This window comes from Microcaecilia unicolor, chromosome 1 (assembly GCF_901765095.1).
Source record: "Microcaecilia unicolor chromosome 1, aMicUni1.1, whole genome shotgun sequence".
Classification (NCBI taxonomy): Eukaryota; Metazoa; Chordata; class Amphibia; order Gymnophiona; family Siphonopidae; genus Microcaecilia; species Microcaecilia unicolor.
The window spans coordinates 162,152,978-162,175,081 of NC_044031.1; positions in this window are offsets into that span (position 1 = coordinate 162,152,978).

A 22,104-nucleotide genomic window follows, 5' to 3' on the forward strand; every position below is an offset into this window, starting at 1 on the left:
GTTCATTCAGGGCCTGCTGAGCTTCTAATAATTTTGTTTTTTATCCGCAAGGAGTGTTCTGCCCCATATTGTTTATGAAGAGATGTTATCCTACTTTCCAGACGAAGTACCTCCCGACGCCTCACTTTCCTCTGGAAACTGACATATGATTTCCCCATGGAGGACCGCCTTCACCACTTCCCAAAAAAGAATTGGGTCGGCCCTGTGAGCTTCATTAGAATCCCTGTAAAGCTGCCACTTAGAAAACAAAAACAGCAAAAAGTGTCTGTCTCTATAAAGAAAGGAAGGGACCCACCAAGCACCTCCCGAAACAGAAGAACCTCCCCCTTGTATCCTTAACTCGACCCAAGCACGGTCAAAGATCCGGACATCCACCACCTGGGTCAAAAGCTCCCTTGAAAGCAACAAATAATCTATTCTGAACATCGTGGAGCGCATATATAACTTTGAATGTAAGCACAGCTTTCTTAAAGTCTCTTCAACTGTAGAAAATATGATGAAAACAGCACAGCATTCCAAAATTCATGGCACAGAATTCAAAGTCTTAATCTTCAACAAGGGCCCCCTAGTTTTACAAAGGTAAGTTAGGAGTTGAACCTTTTCTCAAAATTGTAGCGGCAAAAATGGCGAAAAGGAATTCAAAGACGCTCAGAAATCCTTTTGCTTTCAACAAACTTTATTACACTGAACAGCTAATAACCAATCAGAAAAAGGCATCCCATTCTATTGGTCCGTTCAAACCATGTGGAATTATCATGCCATATTGATAAATTAAATGCTGTTACCATAAGGTTCTAGATATATTTCCATGCATTTGAGTTCTTCAGGCCTATGATTGAACTCTGCACAGTGTTTAACCATAGGGGCTTCCAGTTTTTTAGTTTTCTACTAAATGTGTTTTCAATTTTCACTTGGTTTGTCCCAAATTCAATAGTCCACATGGGCAATGCATAAAATATATTACCTGAGTAGTATTACAATCAGTGGTACTCAATATAGTTATCATCTTATTTCTTTTAGCCCACCAAAATTGATTGCCTTCTTCCATGTTTTCACACACTGAGCACTAACCACATTTTCAATGTTCCCTGCCTTTAGATCTAAATGTCATACGAACATCTGAAGTAGATAAAATATCAGCCAGATTTTTGTTCCTGGCATAAGATACCATGGATTGGGACTTCCAAAACAGATCATGTGTGCCTAGAACTTTCCAATGTTTTTGTATAATTTGGGCTATTTTGAGGGTAAAGTCAGTGTATTTTAAAATACACACAAAATCTTTGATCTCTTTCTGAGATTTGGAATATAACATCAATTGCTTAAATAGTGCTCTCTTATAGGCTTTTTTTTTACAACTATGTGAGGATATCCTCTGTCCATAAATTTGTCTATTAATTTAATCACTTTTTCTTTATACTTTTCTTTTGAATCACAGACACGACAATATCTCATAAACTGAGAGACGAGGCTGTTTTTAATGTGAATAGGATGCATACTGTTGAATATAAGCAAAGAGTTGCGATTCATAGGTTTTGAATACATGCTAGTACTTATTTGACCCTGCTGGAACTGTCATTTGTCTACACTTCTCCACTGATTACCCCTTTACCATATTGAACACATTCATGTATTATTCTTGGCCTAATTTTTAGCTGGGATTCCAGTCCAGGGTTTGAATTATAGAGTTGAGGCTGGTTCCTGCTTAGCTGTATGCCCGAGATTGAGTGCCTGAAGAATTTAAGTGTACATCCTGCTACCCAACCTCATGGGTGACATATAGGCTCATTTTCAAAAGAGATAGATGTCCAAAAAGTTACATAAGTCAGCATTTGGATGTTTAACTCACAGAAACATCCAAATCAATATTATCAAAACCTCTTTTTGGATGTCTTTCTCGGAAGTCCGTCAAGGACTTCCAAATCGCAAGGAGGCGTGCCAGGGGTGTGTTCAAGGCGGGACTTGGACGTTCCTAAGACATGTCTTTCAGCAATAATGGAACAAAACAAAGACTTACAAGACTAAAATGTTTTGAGCTAGACCTGCTTTTATAATGAATAGCTGCAGTAGGAATTGAACCCACTTCCCCAGGATCAAAGTATGCTGCACTAACCACTAGGCTACTCCTCTACTCCACATAAGAGGTGCCCCAGATGACCACTGGAGGGACCTGGGGATCACCTCCCCTTACTCCCCCAAATCACAAAACATTTTTCCAAACAGTACTTTCAAAAGGAAAAGATAGACTTTTTTTGTAGAAAATTACCTTTCCTGTTCTGATTTTGGAAGTTTTACAAAAAATGTCCAAATTCACACTTAGATGTCATATCCAAAGATGCCCCTTCTGTATTTGACTTGTCCAAAGTCACAAGGAGCAGTGGTGGGAATTGAACCCATATTGCCAGGATCAAAGCCCACTGCACTAAACATTAAGCCACTCCTCCTCTGTTTCGGATGTCTTTTGTTCGAAAATGGACCCAAAAAAGGATGTCTAAATCACAGGACATCCATGGTATTTTCGAACACAGAAGATAGACGTCCATCTTTTTCGAAAATGACCTTCTTTCCTGTTCGCAATTTGGACATCTTTGTAAAATGTCCAAATTCTGATTTAGATGTTTCTTTTGAAAATGCCCCTCATAATGATGTAATCAGCATTGTCAATACAGAAAGGTTACATAAGATGTGCCCTAGAGGATCAGATAAAAGCTCCATTAAGTCCAGAAATCAGTCTGGAACAGTAGCTAATTGAACTCTCAAGTATCCAGCAGGATCCCAAGGAGTATATCATACTGTACAAACACGTCTATCCCTATGGCCAGTAATTTTGTTTTCAGGATAGTTTCTAAATTATTTTGCCTGCCATCAACATCAAGTTCACTGGTCTGATGTTTCCTGGATCACCCCTCCAACCCTTTTTAAAGATCCTTTTTAAAGATCAATGTAATGCCAATCGTAAGGTACTTTTGGTGGCTTTGATGGAGATCTTTAATCTAAAAACAGACTTTACAAGTTAATTTTTGATTTATTTCAGAACTCTTGGATGTATACCATCTGGTCCAGGTAATTTGTTTCTCTTTAGTGTGTCAATTTTCTCCCTGGTTCACTAAGATGTGTTTCAGGTTCTTTGAGCCATCATCATCAGAGTGTTTCTGGCATGGGTATCTCCTGACATCCTCTGTTTTTGAGCTACAGTCTTGTTCTCTTTGAATGTCCATTTTTTACACTTTGGTCATCTAATAGTCCAATTAGTTCCTTCATTGGCTCTTTGTTTTAAATGGACTTGAATGTATTACTAATGTTTACAACTATGATGTGGTTCTTTTCAAATTCTGTTGTGGACTGCCTTATATTGCTTCTAACTTTCCATTGTTTATGTTCTTAATTATTTTCTTCATTTGCATCACTTTTCATTTTTTGAAGGATGTCCTTCTTGCTTTAATAGTCTCTTTCAACACATCATTTAACCATTCTGGACGTAGTTTAGTCTTCCATCAGCTTTTTCTAATGCATGGAATACAATTGGCCTCGCCTTTTCAATTTCTCTTTTTAGCTTCTTTATAACTAATTTCCTCATTTCACCATAATTCTCCCTTTTAAAATTAAATACAACTGCAGTAGTTTTCTATAAAGTTATCCCTCCAGTGATTTTGTCAGATCTGATGGCATTATGATCACTATTGTTAAGCAGCTCCACCATTGTTTCCTCTTGTACCAGGTTGTGCATTCAAGCGAGAGCTAGATCCAGAGTAGTTCCCTCTCTCTTCAGTTGTAGGACCAGCTACTCCATGAAACAGTCATTTGTTGTTCTTTATATATTTATTCAATTACCAGAAATATTCCAAAAAATTTTGTACAGAAAATAGCAAACTGTATATTAAAAAAACAAACACCAAAACATACAGTTATTAGCTCATAGATAAATCAACATACTATCTAGTCCACCAAAATCTGTGTGGGGGGAGCAGAAAATACAATTTCAAAGGTAACCTTTACTAAGCTATATAAATTATTAAGGGGTCCTTTTACTAAGGTGCGCTAATGATTAGCGTGTGCTAAATGATAAGAAGCTCATTATATTCCTATGGACATCTTATCATTTAGTACGCACTAATCATTAGCGTGTGCTAAATCTGTTAGCACACCTTAGTAGAAGGGCCTCTAAGTTCCCCATTAGCTGGCCAAAGTGTTATCTCTTACTAGCAGGCATAGGCATCACTGGAAGCAACAACACTGGGGGCTGTCAATCCCTGCAACTTCTAATCATGTCATACTAGATAAGAATTGGAAAGCTGAGCAGACTTATCAAAATATTCACGTTTACAATGAAAACTGTGTCTTACTCTGATTTAACTCAGAATGCTGTTCAGGTTTTGTTTTGGTTTTTTTTTTCAAAGAGTATGAAGTTTAAAAAGGAAATATACTTCATACTATTATAATAATGTTGGCTAAAATAATATAATACATAGGGATACAATGCCATACCTAGGCACATGCCTGGCAACATACTAAACTGGGTTACTGCATTAATAACATAGTACTACAATACTATGTGTTATATAGATAGATATCTATGTGTGTGTGTGTTATACAGATAGATATAGACATAGATATAGGTACACATGCCAAAAACCGGTAATTTGGTATTACGTAGGCGATAACATCCACATAGATTGCTGTAGTTCTTATCAGTATCAGATTGTATTTCTTGGTACTTGAGGATCTTCTCTCTGTCCACGTGATTCACCAAGTAATCCCTTGGGACTCACCTCTTTGAGAATAAACCCAAGATATTTAATCTGGAGGTGGTCTAAAATGGAAGCCTTAGAGAACAGGCTGAGGTGAAAGAATATTCACCTTTATAAATTTTCTAAGGTGATATATTCAAAAACTATTTAAGAGAAGCCATGACAGAACAGTGTGTTTTAAGCCTGTAGAATTGCCTTTATTGATTCTTGAAGTACATTTCTCTAGTTTGTGTTAGTATGGTCATGAGCCCAGGTCGAGGCCTAGTATAGGGTTTTGGCCAAGGCCTAGAGTAGACCAAACAGGCACTACGCACTACCCCAGCCACCAAGCCCAGCACACACACAACAACCAACTAGCACCACCAGAACATAGGAGATAGAGCACCCTACGCCTGGAATAAACTTCCTGAGCCCCTACGTCTTGCCCCATCCTTGGCCACCTTTAAATCTAGACTGAAAGCCCACCTCTTTAACATTGCTTTTGACTCGTAACCACTTGTAACCACTCGCCTCCACCTACCCTCCTCTCTTCCTTCCCGTTCACATTAATTTATTTGATTTGCTTACTTTATTTATTTTTTTGTCTATTAGATTGTAAGCTCTTTGAGCAGGGACTGTCTTTCTTCTATGTTTGTGCAGCGCTGCGTACGCCTTGTAGCGCTATAGAAATGCTAAATAGTAGTAGTAGTAGTAGCATTCAAGTGGGCCTCATGGTCTACCGGGAACCCACTCGCACAGAGTCCAAGCGTGCGGGCGTCATGGCCAAACAGGAACTGGATCACACACTGGGAAGGGAGAAAGAACAACAAGGAGTCCCAAATGGGACAGGAGCACCAGCAATGCACACAGCACTAGCTAAGAATGGAAGGGAAAGGGGACTGACAGACGTTCCTATAGGAAACACAAGACTGTGCCACAGGTAGTCAAGGATAAAGGAAGCCACACAAGAGAACACTCTAGGCTGTACCATACAGCACACAAGGGAAAGGGAAAGCCACCTAATGTCTTGTCTGGGATGAAGGTGAGCCCTTAGGTCCCGCAAAGCCCCGAAGGACCTCACAGGACAGCCGTGCAACCCCAAGTCTTCACCCGCGGCGACCGCCATTCACCGGGGGTTGAGCCCCCAGCTGCAGGCGGCCAACCGGACTTCCGGAACCGCGAGGTTGACGGTCTGACCCAGCACTGGAACCGGGAGCGGGGAAAACAGGTAGAAAATCAGAGAAGTCCAGGAACAGGCAGCAGGTCAAGGTAGGCGGCTATCAGAGTCGTCCAAAAACAGGCAACAAGTCAGGGCAGGCAGCTATCAGGGCTGTCCAGTAACAGTCCAAAGGTCAAACCAGGAAAACAAGGGAACGCACAGAGAACAGAAGCACATGAAGACTGGCCTCGGGAAACAGTACCTGAAGCAATGTCCTGTTACAGCCCCGCTCTTTAAATACTGTCAGCATTCAACCGCCCAGCCCCAGATGACTTGGCCGGCCAATTGGAACCCGTCTACTGAAGAAATCCCTCTGGTTGGTTCCGTCCAGTCTCTCAGGCGGAGCTACAGCACCGGCGTCCCAATCTAGTTCCTCTGAGGTAGAGCTTCGGGTTCCCGCGCCCAAAAATGGAGAAGACGCCGGCCATCGCGTCTCAGCACCATCTTCCCTGCTAGTGCAAGCACGGACTCTGTAGCTGGCGACTGAGAGCCTGGAAGCCACGATCGCCGGCCTATGGGCCCGGCTGCGGACAGGGCGGCTATCGCTGTGACGGGTCCTGGCTCTTGGCTGCGGTTCTAGAAAGGCCGGCCATCGCCGCAAGGAATACCGGCTCAGCCCCGACTGTACTCGAGATAGGCGGCCATCCGGGGAACCATTGGGTAAGTCCTCTCTGGCTGCTGATCTCTCCTCCCGGCCCTTGCTTCCCGCAGAGGAGCAGCCTGAGGGAGCGAAGGATGTGACACCTAAGAATACACAATGCTAACCTCACAACATACAGGGATAAAGGGAACTGCTATATAGGAATACACAAGGCTGTGCCACATAGCACTCAAAGGTAAAGGGAATCCACACACAAGAATGCACAAGGCTGGCCTCATATCATACAGGGATAAAGGGAACTGTTGTATAGGCATACACAAGGCTGTGCCACACAGCACTCAAAGGACAAGGGAAAGGTAAGCAAACAGAACTTTGCCGTAACACACACAGATCAGATCAGGAGCAGTGCTCATCAGAAAGAGGAAACAGACACAGCAAAGAAGGAATTAAAGCAGGCTAAAGGAAAAGGCAGCTTCAAAACACAACCTGCCAGAAGCAGGGCTTACACTGCAGACAAAGGGTTAACACAGAGGAAAGGGAAACTTAAACAAACAAACTGGAAAAATACAAGGGAGAAGCTTACCACAAACAATACAACACCAGCCAAGCAGAGAATAGACCCAGGTGCAGTGTAGTGAGGCAATCAAGCACACGCTGGGAACACCCAGCACTCACACAGAATCTACAAGCTACAAGGAGAGAAAGCAAATCTCCAACGTAAACACAGTGTGCATGAGCACAAACAGAGAGAGAGAAAAGCTGGCTTCAGCTGACAGCAATCAACACTAAAGCAAGAGAGGTAAGGAGAAGTAGAGTAGATCAGGCTTCTGACGGTCTGCTGCTTCAGCCGTCAGCTCAGCCCCTGACAAGCCAATCAGGAGTGAGTCCCAAACATTCCCCTGCCTATCTAGCAGAATCATAACAGTTTGATCAGCAGGTGGTGCATGTTATGTTTTAAGCTGTTACAAAGAGTTGACCTTTCCCTTCTTTATTTAACTCAGATAAAGGAAATGCCTGTAGTGATGTAACCAGCTTTTTTGGATGTTGTTTTTCTGGGCTCTGACTGGCCTGGAGTTTGAAATTACCCAGTAGTACTGGCTTTTGCTCCAGTCCTAGTCAGGAAGAAAAGAGAGCAGGATGTCTTTGCTGAGGCTCAGTGAACAATTATATGTCCTGATCTTCCCAGGTACTTTTTAGAAAGTAAACAAATGTTTAGTTAGTTTTCTAATTGATCCATTTTTCAGTTACCTGTTATTGTTTGCTGATTTTCTGTCCACTGTTCAAGTTCTGAGAATAAACATATTTGTTTGTTCTCCCTGCCTGTCTAGACTAATAAAGAATCCTGGTGGTTTGGGGGGGGGGGGCTGTGAGTGCTTTCTGGGAACTGTGGGACCACTGGGAGTGTGGATCCAGTAATCTAGAACTCAATGGGGATAATTTAAGAGCAGGAGACTCGCCCAGAGGTGGTTGTGACCCAGTCGGTGGGAAGAGTGTGCTAGTGTACAGCACAAGTGGACCTGAGCTGTGCTGGGGGTAGACCATCTAAGTGGCCATGGGCTAACCCCAGGCAGGTGGCTAGGCGTTTTGTGACAGAAGCTTTACAAGTTCCTCACAAAGCTTTATGTAGAACATCCAAAGTTTATAATTTTCAGCCTTTGAAAGGGAAGCATTTGTCAGATCTAAGTCTATAGCTATATGGAATTTACTGATTCCTTGGAAATTTCATGGGAAGAAGGATTATGTACCTAACACTTTGCTTGTTCAGTTGCTCATTTTGACTGTGATTTTCTGCTTAGATTTTTCTTTTGTGCAGTTCTGTAATACAAAAATGTGAATATTTCCTGATATGACTACAGCCACTCCATCAAGAATGAAAGATGTCTTAGTTTAGTTTATTTAGTATTTCTTATACCACCTTTGCTAACTTAGCAGATCAAAGCGGTTTACATAAGAGATAGAAAGGAACTACAATATTCATATAGGAAAGATAAAAGCCATCCACACAAGTTAGAGAGGGGGAAGGGACCCTGTAGGTATGCTATATACAGGAGGACAACTCCTAATATACATCCAGAGGTACTTAGCTGACAGAACACTACTAAATAGCATTTATTCTGGACTTATGTCTAGGGGAAGCGTACCTCTTTGGCCCAATGTCAAGCTATTTGTGCTGGAAAAAGGAACAATGCCACAGATGGAATATATATTATTTATTAAGTAAAGAAATATTATATATATATATATATATATATATATATAGTTCTGAAGCAAAATACCAAGAAAAATACAAAATAACTGCTATAAAAATAGATTATCACCCAAAATATAGATAATGAAATATGATTATCCTAATGGACTAACTAAATGAGTGATTACACAACCAATCACAATACTGATATCCTAATGATTAGCATGAGAAGTCATTTCACACATCTTATGCAAAATACAGTTAGCAGCTAAATTCATAGACCATAAGTCATGACATACAACCCATCTGTCTCAGACAAAAGCCAAGGACTAATTATGCCCATGACCATAGGTAGTAAATCCTGGTATCTCACCCTGCAGTCTGTGGCAAACTTCCAATGGTGAAGAAGCAGATTCCTTCTCTTAGACTCAAGCTGAAGCCTCAGCGAGTCTCTCAGTCCAGGAATAAAGTCAGAGATCTGTATTCTGGACACAGATTACACAGTCATAAGTAAGGCCGTAAACTGTAGCTGAGCTAACCTTGTGAATTTGTTACAAGGTATGCAGTTCACTGGTGTTTAGGAAAATCAATCTCTGGCTCTTTTCGAGCCTTCTATCCACCTGCAAGTCTTCTGGTCGTCTCCTTTCTCCTTCTCTTCAATCCCAACTTTGGCATCCATCGGTCAGATGATACCTGTGGACCAATCACAGATGGTGAAATAATGTCCAGCCAGCTTCATGGCCATGAAGTAGGCCTTTGTTCTAGGCATGAAACTGTTATCGAAAGCATGCAAAACCTCCCTGTCTGTTCACATACTCCTGGAGCCATGTGTGTCTCTCTCCTCCAATCTTCCCAGGAGATAACTGACTAGTTTGCAACACAGAAAATTAAAATCCATATTGTTATAATAATGGCTGTATAGGCCAAAACCAGCAAAGGTGAGATCTCAGGTAAATACTCCTACAACCCGAGCAAGGGGGAAGGGAGTAGAGGGGGAAGGGAAAGGAGAAAAACAAAAAGGGGGTAGGATACTCCTCTAACGAGACAGTCCAAAGAATGAGATCAAAGAATGAGACTTATGAGACCAGTGGCGCTACATCTAGTGGATCTCTTTTGGCTGTGATTTCTCACATTCCTTCCCTACTGATAAGGGGAAAAGCTCCACTGTTTTGAGCTTGAAGGAAGGTTTCCACTTCCCACCCCTATCTGGTCAGGAAAAAGGTTCCCTGACTACTTGTCAGAATGCAGGTATTTCCCCCTTTTTCTTACATGGCTACAGAATTCCCCGTTGGCCAATTACCAACCTAGGCAATCAGAGCTGGAAGTTTTCTCTCTCTCTCTCTCTCTCTCTCTTTATTTTCTGAGTCACTGCTACTCTACTTTGGAGCATTTTAAGTGTTCAGCTCCTTTTTTTTTTCTAGCTGCTTTTTTCCTGGCTTTCTGGCATATTGGCTTTTATGTAAGACCACCCTGCAAGCTGTGCTGAGTTCTAAGGAGGGGCAAAATGGACTTTGAAATTTGCTATTCTTAAAATATGCTGTAAATTGATTCCTGGTTTGTATGCTGTATCCCTGATTTACTACTACTACTACTACTTAACATTTCTAGAGCGCTACTAGGGTTACGCAGCACTGTACAATTTAGCAAAGAAGGACAGTCCCTGCTCAAAGGAGCTTACAATCTAAAGGACGAAATGTCAAGTTGGGGCAGTCTAGATTTCCTGAGGCAACTATATGCAGAGATACATTAAACTCCAGTACACAAATAAAAGCTTATTGTCTGAGGGCCCTGTTTACTAAGCCAAGCTAGAGGCGCATTAGCGTTTTTAGTGCACACTAAGCATTAGCACGCTAACCATGTAGATGCCTATAGTATTCCTATGGGTGTCTACACAGTTAGCACATGCTAATTTTTAGCATGTGCTAAAAACACTAGCATACCTTAGTAAACAGGGCCCTGAATGTGTTATCTGTGCATTTCTTTGGGAAACTAAAAGAATTATATATAAGCCTTGACTTGCAGTTTAGACTGCAGCCTTGCCCACAGTACAGATTTGCTTAGCGATTAAGTAGGGTAGGAAGTATAGGCTGTGGCCTGGTAAAGAGTCTGCAAGAATAGGCTGTCTAATGATCAGGCAGACTGTGGGTTAGTTGTGCACAGAACTCACAGTAAAATGTGGCAGAAAGATATAAAAATATTTCCCAAAATTTTGGGTGCCAGAGGCTTGATCAAAAAGTACTTCCAAAAAGAAGCTCTCTTTGGCACAATGCAAGTACTATGACAAGCATTCGCAATAAATTTGAGAGACTGAGATCATACTACACATGCCCTGGTTTAGGAGTGAGGTTCATTACTGTTATGCTATGTGCAAAATTAACCCATTTAGAGAAATTGTCCTCAGGTCAACTGAGAGCACAACATAAGATTCAGCAGTAAAGCTGGTGAACTGCTTTGCATCTCTGATAGTGGGGATAGAATAAATTACTCTTCAAGGGGTCCTTTAACTAAGCTGTGCTTAAAAGTGGCCAGTGCTGCTGTTAGTGTGTAGGATTCCCACACACTGCAGCCACTTTTAGCGCAGCAGTAAAATGTCTGTGTTTGGTTTTTTTTGTAAATGGCCATGCACTCATTTCTCCATTTGTGAGTGGCCATTACTGCCAGGACCCCTTACTGCCACCTATATTTAGGCGACGGTAAGGGATCCTGTCCTACTACCGTTCTAATTGGGTAGAGTGTAGTAATATGCCCGTTCTACCTGATTAGCACAAGCATGCCTACTCTCCACCCCTAGCACGGGATTAGCAAGCACTAAGTGGAACAGTGGGATGACTACCTTATGAGGAGAGGTTAAGACAGCTAGGACTCTTTAGCCTGGAGAAAAGGCGGCTGAGGGGTGATATGATAGAGGTCTACAAAATAATGAGTGGGGGAGAGCGGACAGATGTGAAGCATTTGTTTACGCTTTCTAACAATAATAGAACTAGGGGACACTACTACTACTACTACTATTTAGCATTTCTATAGCGCTACAAGGCGTATGCAGCGCTGCACAAACATAGAAGAAAGATGAAATTAGAATGTGGTAGGTTTAAAACAAATTGGAGAAAGTTTTTCTTTACTCAGCGTGTGGTTAGACTCTGGAACTCATTGCCGGAGAAGATAGTGACGGCAGCTGGCCTTGCTGAGTTTAAAGGGGGTCTGGACAGATTCCTGAAGGAAAAGTCCATTGATTGTTATTAAATTCTGGGTTTTTGCCAGGTTCTTGGGGCCTGGATTGGCCGCTGTCGGAGACAGAGTGCTGGGCTTGATGGACCTTTGGTCTTTTCCCAGCATGGCAGTGCTTATGTACTTATGTAGTGCTGTGGGACGCCTCAGTGCATCCCACGGTATTGCTCTTTTAGCGTGCAGTAGGCCTACCACAGCTTAGTAAAAGAGCCCCAAGTCTTGCTGAGTGACCTTGCTGTATATAATCTATACCAAATCTCAGCCAGTTGGCACTACAGTGGAGATATGGTAGGATGGAAAAGGAAGAATACATACTGACCACATATTTATTTATTTTTATTACATTTGTACCCCGCGCTTTTCCACTCATAGCAGGTTCAATGCGGCTTACATATTATATACAGGTACTTATTTGTACCTGGGGCAATGGAGGGTTAAGTGACTTGCCAAGAGTCACAAGGAGCTGCCCGTGCCTGCAGTGGGAATCAAACCCAGTTCCCCAGGACCAAAGTCCACCACGCTAACCACTAGGCCACACATATGACAAAGAGGGGCATTTTCGAAAGGGACATCCAAGTTTTGAGGAGGATGTCCTCAGAAAACGTCCCCATCCAGGGGCAGGGAACCTGTATTTTCGAAACAAGATGGATATCCATCTTTCATTTTGATAATACGGTCAGGGACGCCCAAATCCTGAAATTTGGTCGTCCTTAGAGATGGTTGTCCCTGATTTTCGGCGATAATCGAAACCAAGGATGTCCATCTCAGAAATGACCAAATGCAAGCCATTTGGTCGTGGGAGGAGCCAGCATTTGTAGTGTATAATCGAGTTGAGTGCATTAAGAGTGGCTAACATATTTTCATAGTTGGCATGTATTGGACGGTGTATGTGTGTTTTCTTCAAAGCCCGGTAGCAGTAGGTACAGTTTAACATCAAACTTACAATTTTGTTAATGGAATAAGAGGAGTAAAATGTACAAGTATAAACATGAATTCAATGAAAGAGGAAAACTTGAAAACAGAAAAATTGAAACCTAATACTAGAACTACCATGAAACAGGATCAAAAATATACACATTTAACAGTATTGAAATTCAAATAACAGAGATATAATATGATGTCAGCATAATATTGATGGAACATCTAATATGCACACAATTAGAACCTTCAAATAATATTGCTATGATACTAATGTTTTTCTACAATACAGCCATATAGCTGAGGGGCTAAGTGCAGATATATAGATGGGGTCAAGATGCGTGGTACAGAGTCAGTTGGGATAAATAAATGGGTGGCTGAACTAAAGGCATGTTCTTTGTACAGTTAATCAAGATTAACTGTACAAAGATATAAGGAACTGGTCTAAGTTACAGTGGGTGCAGAATGGGTGTATAGTCAGTTTCTAAGGTGCCACCTGCATCTGTCAATACTGGCCATGTCAAAAGGTGTCCACTTGTAACTTACAGTTCAAAAGTTCAGGAAATGAACACAGCTCTGGTGCAGCAATAGGGCCATGGTGAATATGTTCATAGACCCAGTTCAGTAGAAGAAACCCCTTAGAAACTAATGAAAAATGTGACTAAAAATGGTTAGGTAGACTCCTAAAGATAAAGGAGATATTATACTGCTACTATTATGCCACAAAATTCACATGTGTTCCACAGTGAATCCCACTGCCACCTCCTCCCTCCCCCTTAGATATCAGTACCCTCAATCACAGTCTCTATTGGGTCACCTCTTGGCTTATTTATCACAGGATTAATCTTAACCCATGTAAGTCTGAAGCAATTTGGTTTCTTAGAAAAAATACTCTTATTTCCTCCCCTGCTATTCTGAATATTCCCATTTCTCTTCAGAGCTCAGTTCAGAGTCTGGGTATTCACATTTATTCTCATCTCTCCTTTAAAAAGTACAGATCTCAAGCCTAGTCTACCTCTGCTTTCTCATCTTATAAAAAAATGTGCTATTTCCACTTCTTCCTTGGAAAAAAAAAGGATCTGCATGCTTTCATCCATGCATTAGTACTTAATCATCTGGATTACTGTAATGCTCTTTATCGTAGTTTCAAAATCCCATTGCTGAAACGCTTCCAAATAGTGCAAAGTACCACTGCCAAAGTGTTGCTTAATTCCAAGAAATATGATCATACTCCTTTACTCCCTATGGAGTTTCCCTGGCTTCCAATTTCTTTTATGCTTGGATTTAAGATCTTATCTTAGACACAAGCACCCTGAGATATCTTTTGAATCTCCTTCTCCTACACTAGAGCCCACATTTTCATATCTCAGCTCCATCTTCTTAAGATTTTACTCCCACTGCAGATTCATCTTAATGTCACCAGACACTCCTCATTTACAGTTCCTTTTACAAAGCTGCGCTATCGATAAGCAGCGTGCTGAATGCAAAGAAGCCCATTCTATTCCCATGGACTTCTTTGCATTAAGGGGCCCTTTTACAAAGCGTCGGTAAGCCCAATGCGGGCTTACCACACGCTAACCTGGAATTACCGCCGGCCCAATACGGCCGACAGCGGTAGTTCTGTCTTGAGTGTGCGCCATTTCCGGTGCACCAGGAAAAGTTTTTATTTTATAGTGCGGTGCTAACCTGGCGGTAATTGGGCATCGTCGCACGCTGCCCAGTTACTGCTGGGTTACCACAGGAGACCTTACTGCCATACTGCCACCTCAATGGGTGGCGGTAAGTGCTTCCCCCACATGGCCATATGGTAAGAGTAATCTTACCGCATGGCAAATTTTTTTTTGGGGGGGGGGGGCTTTTTACCCGCTGCAGTAAAAAGGGCCCTGGCATGTGGGAAAAACTGCCCCCCCCCCCCCCCACTATTGCAGGGCCCTTTTTCCCGCAGCATAGTAAAAGGACCCCTCATTTCTCCGCTAATCAGTAGTGCAGCTTTGTAAAAAGAGTCCTTAGTTATCTTTCCCCCGACTCTCTGGAATACTCTACCTCCTGAACTCAGAGCTGAGCACACATATTCTAAGTTCAAATGCAGTTTGAAGATTTGGCTTTTCACCCAAGGTTTCAGCTTTTCAATAGCAATAATCCAATCCATGGGCTCTAGATGACTGCAGTCCTTCACTGAGACCTGCAGTTTCCTCAGCTCTATGTCTTTATGGTTTATTTTTTTCCTTATTGTTTTATTGCTCTCAGTTGTAATGTTGTAAACTGCCTTGGTTTGATTTGGAGGCCAGTCAAGCAAATTCAATAAACTAAACATTGTTGTCAGCTTGCAGAGGTTAGAAAACAGAGCTCACCATTAAAAAAACAAAAACAAACAAACAAGAAAAAACAGGAAGGAAGAGGACATACATGAATGGAAAACCTGCCAAAGGCAATTGATCTGTTTGAGGACATCAAAACTGTTGCCTTGTAAAGATCATAAATTGATATGTAAATATATATATATATATATATATATAATAAAGAAAGCAACAAATTCTACATAAGACACTGAAAATTCTAAAAAGAGGGCTGTTGATATGAATACATAATAAAATCCATAAATAAAACGAGTGAAAAATATGCATGTACGCAGCAAGAAAACTATAAGGTTAAGGCACTGTGTCAAGAAGCACTATACCTTTACCCACAATAAAACAAGAACAGTGTATACACTAAAATGAGCATATCACCCACAAGAGAATAAATGAAAATCTCAAATCTTAAAACCACCGCACGCTGTGAAGTGAACAAATGAACCATATTGAATAGTGGAAACCTAAAAAACAATGCCTACCTTTGGGTAGTCAAAATTAGTAATTATGCCTGGTGCAGAAGTGCAGCATAGCATACTGACACTGTCAGCTGTTCAAAAAGGAAAACAAAAAGTATGTACATTTATGGAAGCCATAACATTTCACCAGTCAGCCTGCCTCAGTCTGGATCCAACATGCAAAGCTACAAGGTCCAAGTTAAATTTAGCCTACCTAGCTGTTGTGGTTCTGGTTCACAGGTATGTGGTGAAGATGTATGCAGCAGCCTTCTCTCCTTCCCTTTGTGCCCCCCCTTAACTCCACTCTGGCCCTGCCTAATCAGGGTTGCCAGGTGGAAAATTTTTTCCCCACCCAAACAAGCCCAAAACCCGCCCAAAGTCAAACCCCGCCCCTGACACCCCCACCCCCGTCGTCATCAACCCCGCCCCCGCCGTCACCGGCCCCGCCTCCCTCATCATCGGCCCCGCCTCCCCATCGTCAGCCCTGCCTCCCCATCGTCGGCCCCGCCTCCCCATCGTCGGCCCAGCCCAGAATGTCACTAACCCTGCCCAAAACGTCACTAACCCCGCCCAAAATGCCACTAGCCCCACCCCCATGGCCCGAAAAACCACTAAAAAAAACGTCGAAAGACCCCAAAACAAGCCCAAAAAACTGCAACCCGCCGCGGGCAAAACTTTCCTGCGGCGGGTCGTGGAAAACCGCCCAATTGGGCGGGAAAACCGCCCACCTGGCAACACTACCTGCCTTTTATAGTTCCTGGTTCCTCCTGTCTCACTTCCTCCCTGGGCAGGGCTAAGGGTTTTAAGGTGGCTTGCAGTATCTGAGGAATGCTTCTTAAGGGTGAGGGGCAGTGTTCTGTATACCCCCTCCCAAAGACATTCTCACTTTGTCATTTTGCCAGCAGCCTTTGAAGGTTTCAGTGCAAACCATGTGCTCAAGCAACTATTAAATGTCCCTATGAACTAGTTTAAAAGCTGCTGTATCTTCTTTTGAAATGTTTGCACCAACAGCTTGGTTTTATCCTAGTTAAGGTACGGCCCATCCTTTCAGAACAGGTTCCTTCTTCCCAAGATCATCATCTCATCCATACATTGTGCCTCTGGGGTCCTGGGTGTGGAACAGAGAGCATTTCTGAAAATGACATCTAGAATTAATCTAGGGTAGCAATCTCTTATCAAAATGCCTACATCTGGCTTCCAAAGACTCTTACTGCATCTTATTACATCATTAATACCCACATGTACCTAGACAGCCAGCTCCTCCCCGGCACTTTCTAAAATCATAACTAGGTGATATATGAGGTCTGCCACCTTTGCATCAGCAAGGCAAATTACCAACCAATACTTACCCTCCTCCCCCAACAGCTGCCAGATGTCTACATCCCTAATGATGTAACCACCAACTTAAATTGCAGTCCTTATCCCTTCCCTCCTGGGCACATGCCTTGATGCAAGATGCCACATCTCCTGGATGGTAAATCCTAGTAATGGGATTGCTTTCTGACACACCATGGTGATGATTTCCTTTTAGGAGACCCAGCTCTGCCAAGGCAGTAGAGGGGCTGCCAGGTTGTAGGTGGGACTACTCTACTATGACCCTGAAGATCTCCTCTATACACCAGCATTGCCAAGGAGCACTAAAGTATTAAACTAGTCCATAATAAATGTATCACTTACACATTGTGGGTATTGATATACACATCTAAATTCCCACATATCTAGAGCTAGCCAGTGCTGTTACTTGGAGATTTCTAGTCTTAGTTCATTGGTTTGCATTTCTACAGAAACAGTTTTTTGACCATTACCAGAAAAAATGTAGATATTGCTAACCAATATAGGGCATTCACTCCATTTCACAGTGATGTTCTGAATAATAAGTTTCATTGCCTAGTTGTTCTGTTCTCTCTCCTGATAGGAGATTAGCATGCAGATAACCAGAGTATAGAACATCACTGTGAAGACTCAGAACTCTTGAACCAAAAATCTTCTTTAATGCAAATTCAAACAAAGGGAAATAACTTACAGCTAGATGTGCTGAACAAGAGCATCTGCCTTGCAGATTGGAGTCTGTTCTCAACTAGACCCCGTCCTCTAACTTGCACAGAGGGGCTAGGAGTATTACATAAGTACATAAGTATTGCCATACTGGGAAAGACCAAAGGTCCATCAAGCCCAGTATCCTGTTTCCAACAGTGGCCAATCCAGGTCACAATATGCCTGGCAAGATCCCAAAAAAGTACAAAACATTTTATACTGCTTATCCCAGAAATAGTGGATTTTCCCCAAGTCCATTCAATAACAGTCTATGGACTTTTCCTTTAGGAAGCCGTCCAAACCTTTTAAAACTCCGCTAAGCTAACCACCTTTACCACATTCTCTGGCAACGAATTCCAGAGTTTAATTACACGTTGAGTGAAGAAACATTTTCTCCGATTCGTTTTAAATTTACTACATTGTAGCTTCATCGCATGTCCCCTAGTCCTAGTATTTTTGGAAAGCATGAACAGACGCTTCATATCTACCCTTTCAACTCCACTCATTTTATAGACCTCTTATTATATCTCCCCTCAGCCGCCTTTTCTCCAAGCTGAAGAGCCCTAGCCACTTTAGCCTTTCCTCATAGGGAAGTTGTCCCATCCCCTTTATCATTTTCGTCGCCCTTCTCTGCACCTTTTCTAATTCCACTATATCTTTTTTGAGATGCGGCGACCAGAATTGAACACAATATTCGAGATGCGGTCGCACCATGGAGCGATACAAAGGCATTATAACATCCTCATTTTTGTTTTCCATTCCTTTCCTAATAATAAGTACATAAGTAATGCCACACTGGAAAAAGACCAAAGGTCCATCGAGCCCAGCATCCTGTCCACGACAGCGGCCAATCCAGGCCAAGGGCACCTGGCAAGCTTCCCAAACATACAAACATTCTATACATGTTATTCCTGGAATTGTGGATTTTTCCCAAGTCCATTTAGTAGTGGTTTATGGACTTGTCCTTTAGGAAACCATCTAATCCCTTTTTTAACTCTGCTAAGCTAACCGCCTTCACCACGTTCTCCGGCAACGAATTCCAGAGTTTAATTATGCGTTGGGTGAAGAAAGATTTTCTCTGATTTGTTTTAAATTTACTACACTGTAGTTTCATCGCATGCCCCCTAGTCCTAGTATTTTTGGAAAGCGTGAACAGACGCTTCACATCCACCTGTTCCACTCCACTCAATATTTTATATACCTACTACTACTACTACTACTACTACTACTACTACTAAACATTTCTAGAGCGCTACTAGGGTTACGCAGCGCTGTACAGTTTAACAAAGAAGGACAGTCCCTGCTCGAAGGAGCTTACAATCTAAAGGCCAAAATGTCAACTTAGGGAAGTCAAGATTTCCTGAATAGAGGTGTAGTGGTTAGGTGCCAAAGTCTCCCCTCAGCCGTCTCTTCTCCAAGCTGAAAAGCCCTAGCCTCCTTAGTCTTTCTTCATAGGGAAGTCGTCCCATCCCCGCTATCATTTTAGTCGCCCTTCGCTGCACCTTTTCCAATTTTACTATATCTTTCTTGAGATGCGGCGACCAGAATTGAACACAGCACCTAACATGCTATTTGCTTTCTTAGCCGCAGCAGCGCACTGAGCAGAAGGTTTCAATGTATCATCAACAACGACACCTAGATCCCTTTCTTGGTCCGTGACCCCTAACGTGGAACCTTGCATGACGTAGCTATAATTCGGGTTCCTCTTTCCCACATGCATCACTTTGCACTTGCTCACATTAAACGTCATCTGCCATTTAGACGCCCAGTCTCCCAGTCTCGTAAGGTCCTCTTGTAATTTTTCACAATCCTCCCTGCGATTTAATGACTTTGAATAACTTTGTGTCGTCAGCAAATTTAATTACCTCACTAGTTACTCCCATCTTTCTAGCTCATTTTAAACTAATAGAAACTTGGTTATTTTACAGTAGCATTGAGCCTGCCATGAGTGGGAAAGCGCGGGGTACAAATGTAACAAAAAAAAAAAAAAAAGGGGGAGTATGCAACAGGTACAGCAAAGTCAAATTGCTGCAGACAAATTGGAAGAGAATGGACAGGCTACAGCCTAGCATACACAGGGAAAGGAAATAGGACTTGATATATTACCTTTTTGTGGTTTTTACAACTATATTCAAAGCAATAGTATATACAGGTCCTTATTTGTACCTGGGGCAATGGAGGGTTAAAAGGCTTGCCCAGAATCACAAGGAGCTGCAATGGGAATTGAACCCAGTTTTTCAGGATCAAAGTCCACTGCACTAACCACTAGGCTACTCCTAGCCAGCCAATAGGAAAAGTCCCACAAGGCATAGGGAACAGGAACAGGTGTTCAGGAAGAGCCTATCACAAGAGTAACATAGTAACATAGTAGATGACGGCAGAAAAAGACCTGCACGGTCCATCCAGTCTGCCCAACAAGATAAACTCATATGTGCTACTTTTTGTGTATACCTTACCTTGATTTGTACCTGTCCTTTTCTGGGCACAGACCGTATAAGTCTGCCCAGTACTATCCCCGCCTCCCATCACCGGCTCTGGCACAGACCGTATAGTCTGCCTAGCACTATCCCCGCCTTCCACCATCGGTTCTGGCACAGACCGTATAAGTCTGCCTAGCACTATCCCCTCCTCCCAACCAGTCCCGCCTCCCACCACCAGACCGTATAAGTCAGCCTGGGCCTAATTCAACCTGCAGCTGTCAGTGGCTTAACAAAAAAAAAAACCCCACTGACCACCATGGGCCAAATATCAGCTGGTATGTATCCCATGGCATCTACACATGTAAATACCAGCTTTATATCACCATTTACGTGTGTAAATGCTGCACACCCATTCTAAAATGGCCTAAATATTCTATGTAGACTGTGAAATTCCTTATCATTCATGCCAGACCAGTCTGGATGACAGTGCTGTCCCCCCTACTTGCAAATGAAGATAGAAAAAAACACAAAGCTCAAATGCTAACTTCACTCCCCTTATAGAAGGGTTTGGAGCAGACTTCAGCCCTTCAGTGTATTCAATGGATTGTGCAGACCATGTGGCATGTATGCAGCAACTATTTGAAGCGGGGGAGTCGGAGAAACTAAACAAATTCTCTGTAACCTTGGAGGATGTAATGGGTCAGTTCAGCAAGCTGAAGAGTAGTAAATCACCGGGACCTGATGGTATTCATCCCAGAGTATTAATAGAACTAAAAAATGAACTTGCGGAGCTACTGTTAGAAATATGCAATCTGTCCCTAAAATCGAGTGTAGTACCGGAAGACTGGAGGGTAGCCAATGTTACTCCGATTTTTAAGAAGGGTTCCAGAGGAGATCCGGGAAATTATAGACCGGTGAGTCTGACGTCGGTGCCGGGCAAGATGGTGGAGGCTATTATTAAGAATAAAATTGCAGAGCATATACAAAACATGGACTGATGAGACAAAGTCAGCACGGATTTAGTGAAGGGAAGTCTTGCCTCACCAATCTAATGCATTTTTTTGAGGGGGTAAGCAAACATGTGGACAATGGGGAGCCGGTTGATATTGTATATCTGGATTTTCAGAAGGCGTTTGACAAAGTGCCGCACGAAAGACTCCTGAAGAAATTGCAGAGTCATGGAATCGGAGGTAGGGTATTATTATGGATTAAGAACTGGTTGAAAGATAGGAAGCAGAGAGTAGGATTGCGTGGCCAGTATTCTCAGTGGTGGAGGGTAGTTAGTGGGGTCCCGCAGGGGTCTGTGCTGGGTCCGTTGCTTTTTAATGTATTTATAAATGACCTAGAGATGGGAATAACTAGTGAGGTAATTAAATTCGCCGATGACACAAAATTATTCAGGGTCGTCAAGTCGCAGGAGGAATGTGAACGATTACAGGAGGACCTTGCGAGACTGGGAGAATGGGCGTGCAAGTGGCAGATGAAGTTCAATGTTGACAAGTGCAAAGTGATGCATGTGGGTAAGAGGAACCCGAATTATAGCTACGTCTTGCAAGGTTCCGCGTTAGGAGTTACGGATCAAGAAAGGGATCTGGGTGTCGTCGTCGATGATACGCTGAAACCTTCTGCTCAGTGTGCTGCTGCGGCTAGGAAAGCGAATAGAATGTTGGGTGTTATTAGGAAGGGTATGGAGTCCAGGTGTGCGGATGTTATAATGCCGTTGTATCGCTCCATGGTGCGACCGCACCTGGAGTATTGTGTTCAGTACTGGTCTCCGTATCTCAAAAAAGATATAGTAGAATTGGAAAAGGTACAGCGAAGGGCAACGAAATGATAGTGGGGATGGGACGACTTTCCTATGAAGAGAGGCTGAGAAGGCTAGGGCTTTTCAGCTTGGAGAAGAGACGGCTGAGGGGAGATATGATAGAAGTGTATAAAATAATGAGTGGAATGGATCGGGTGG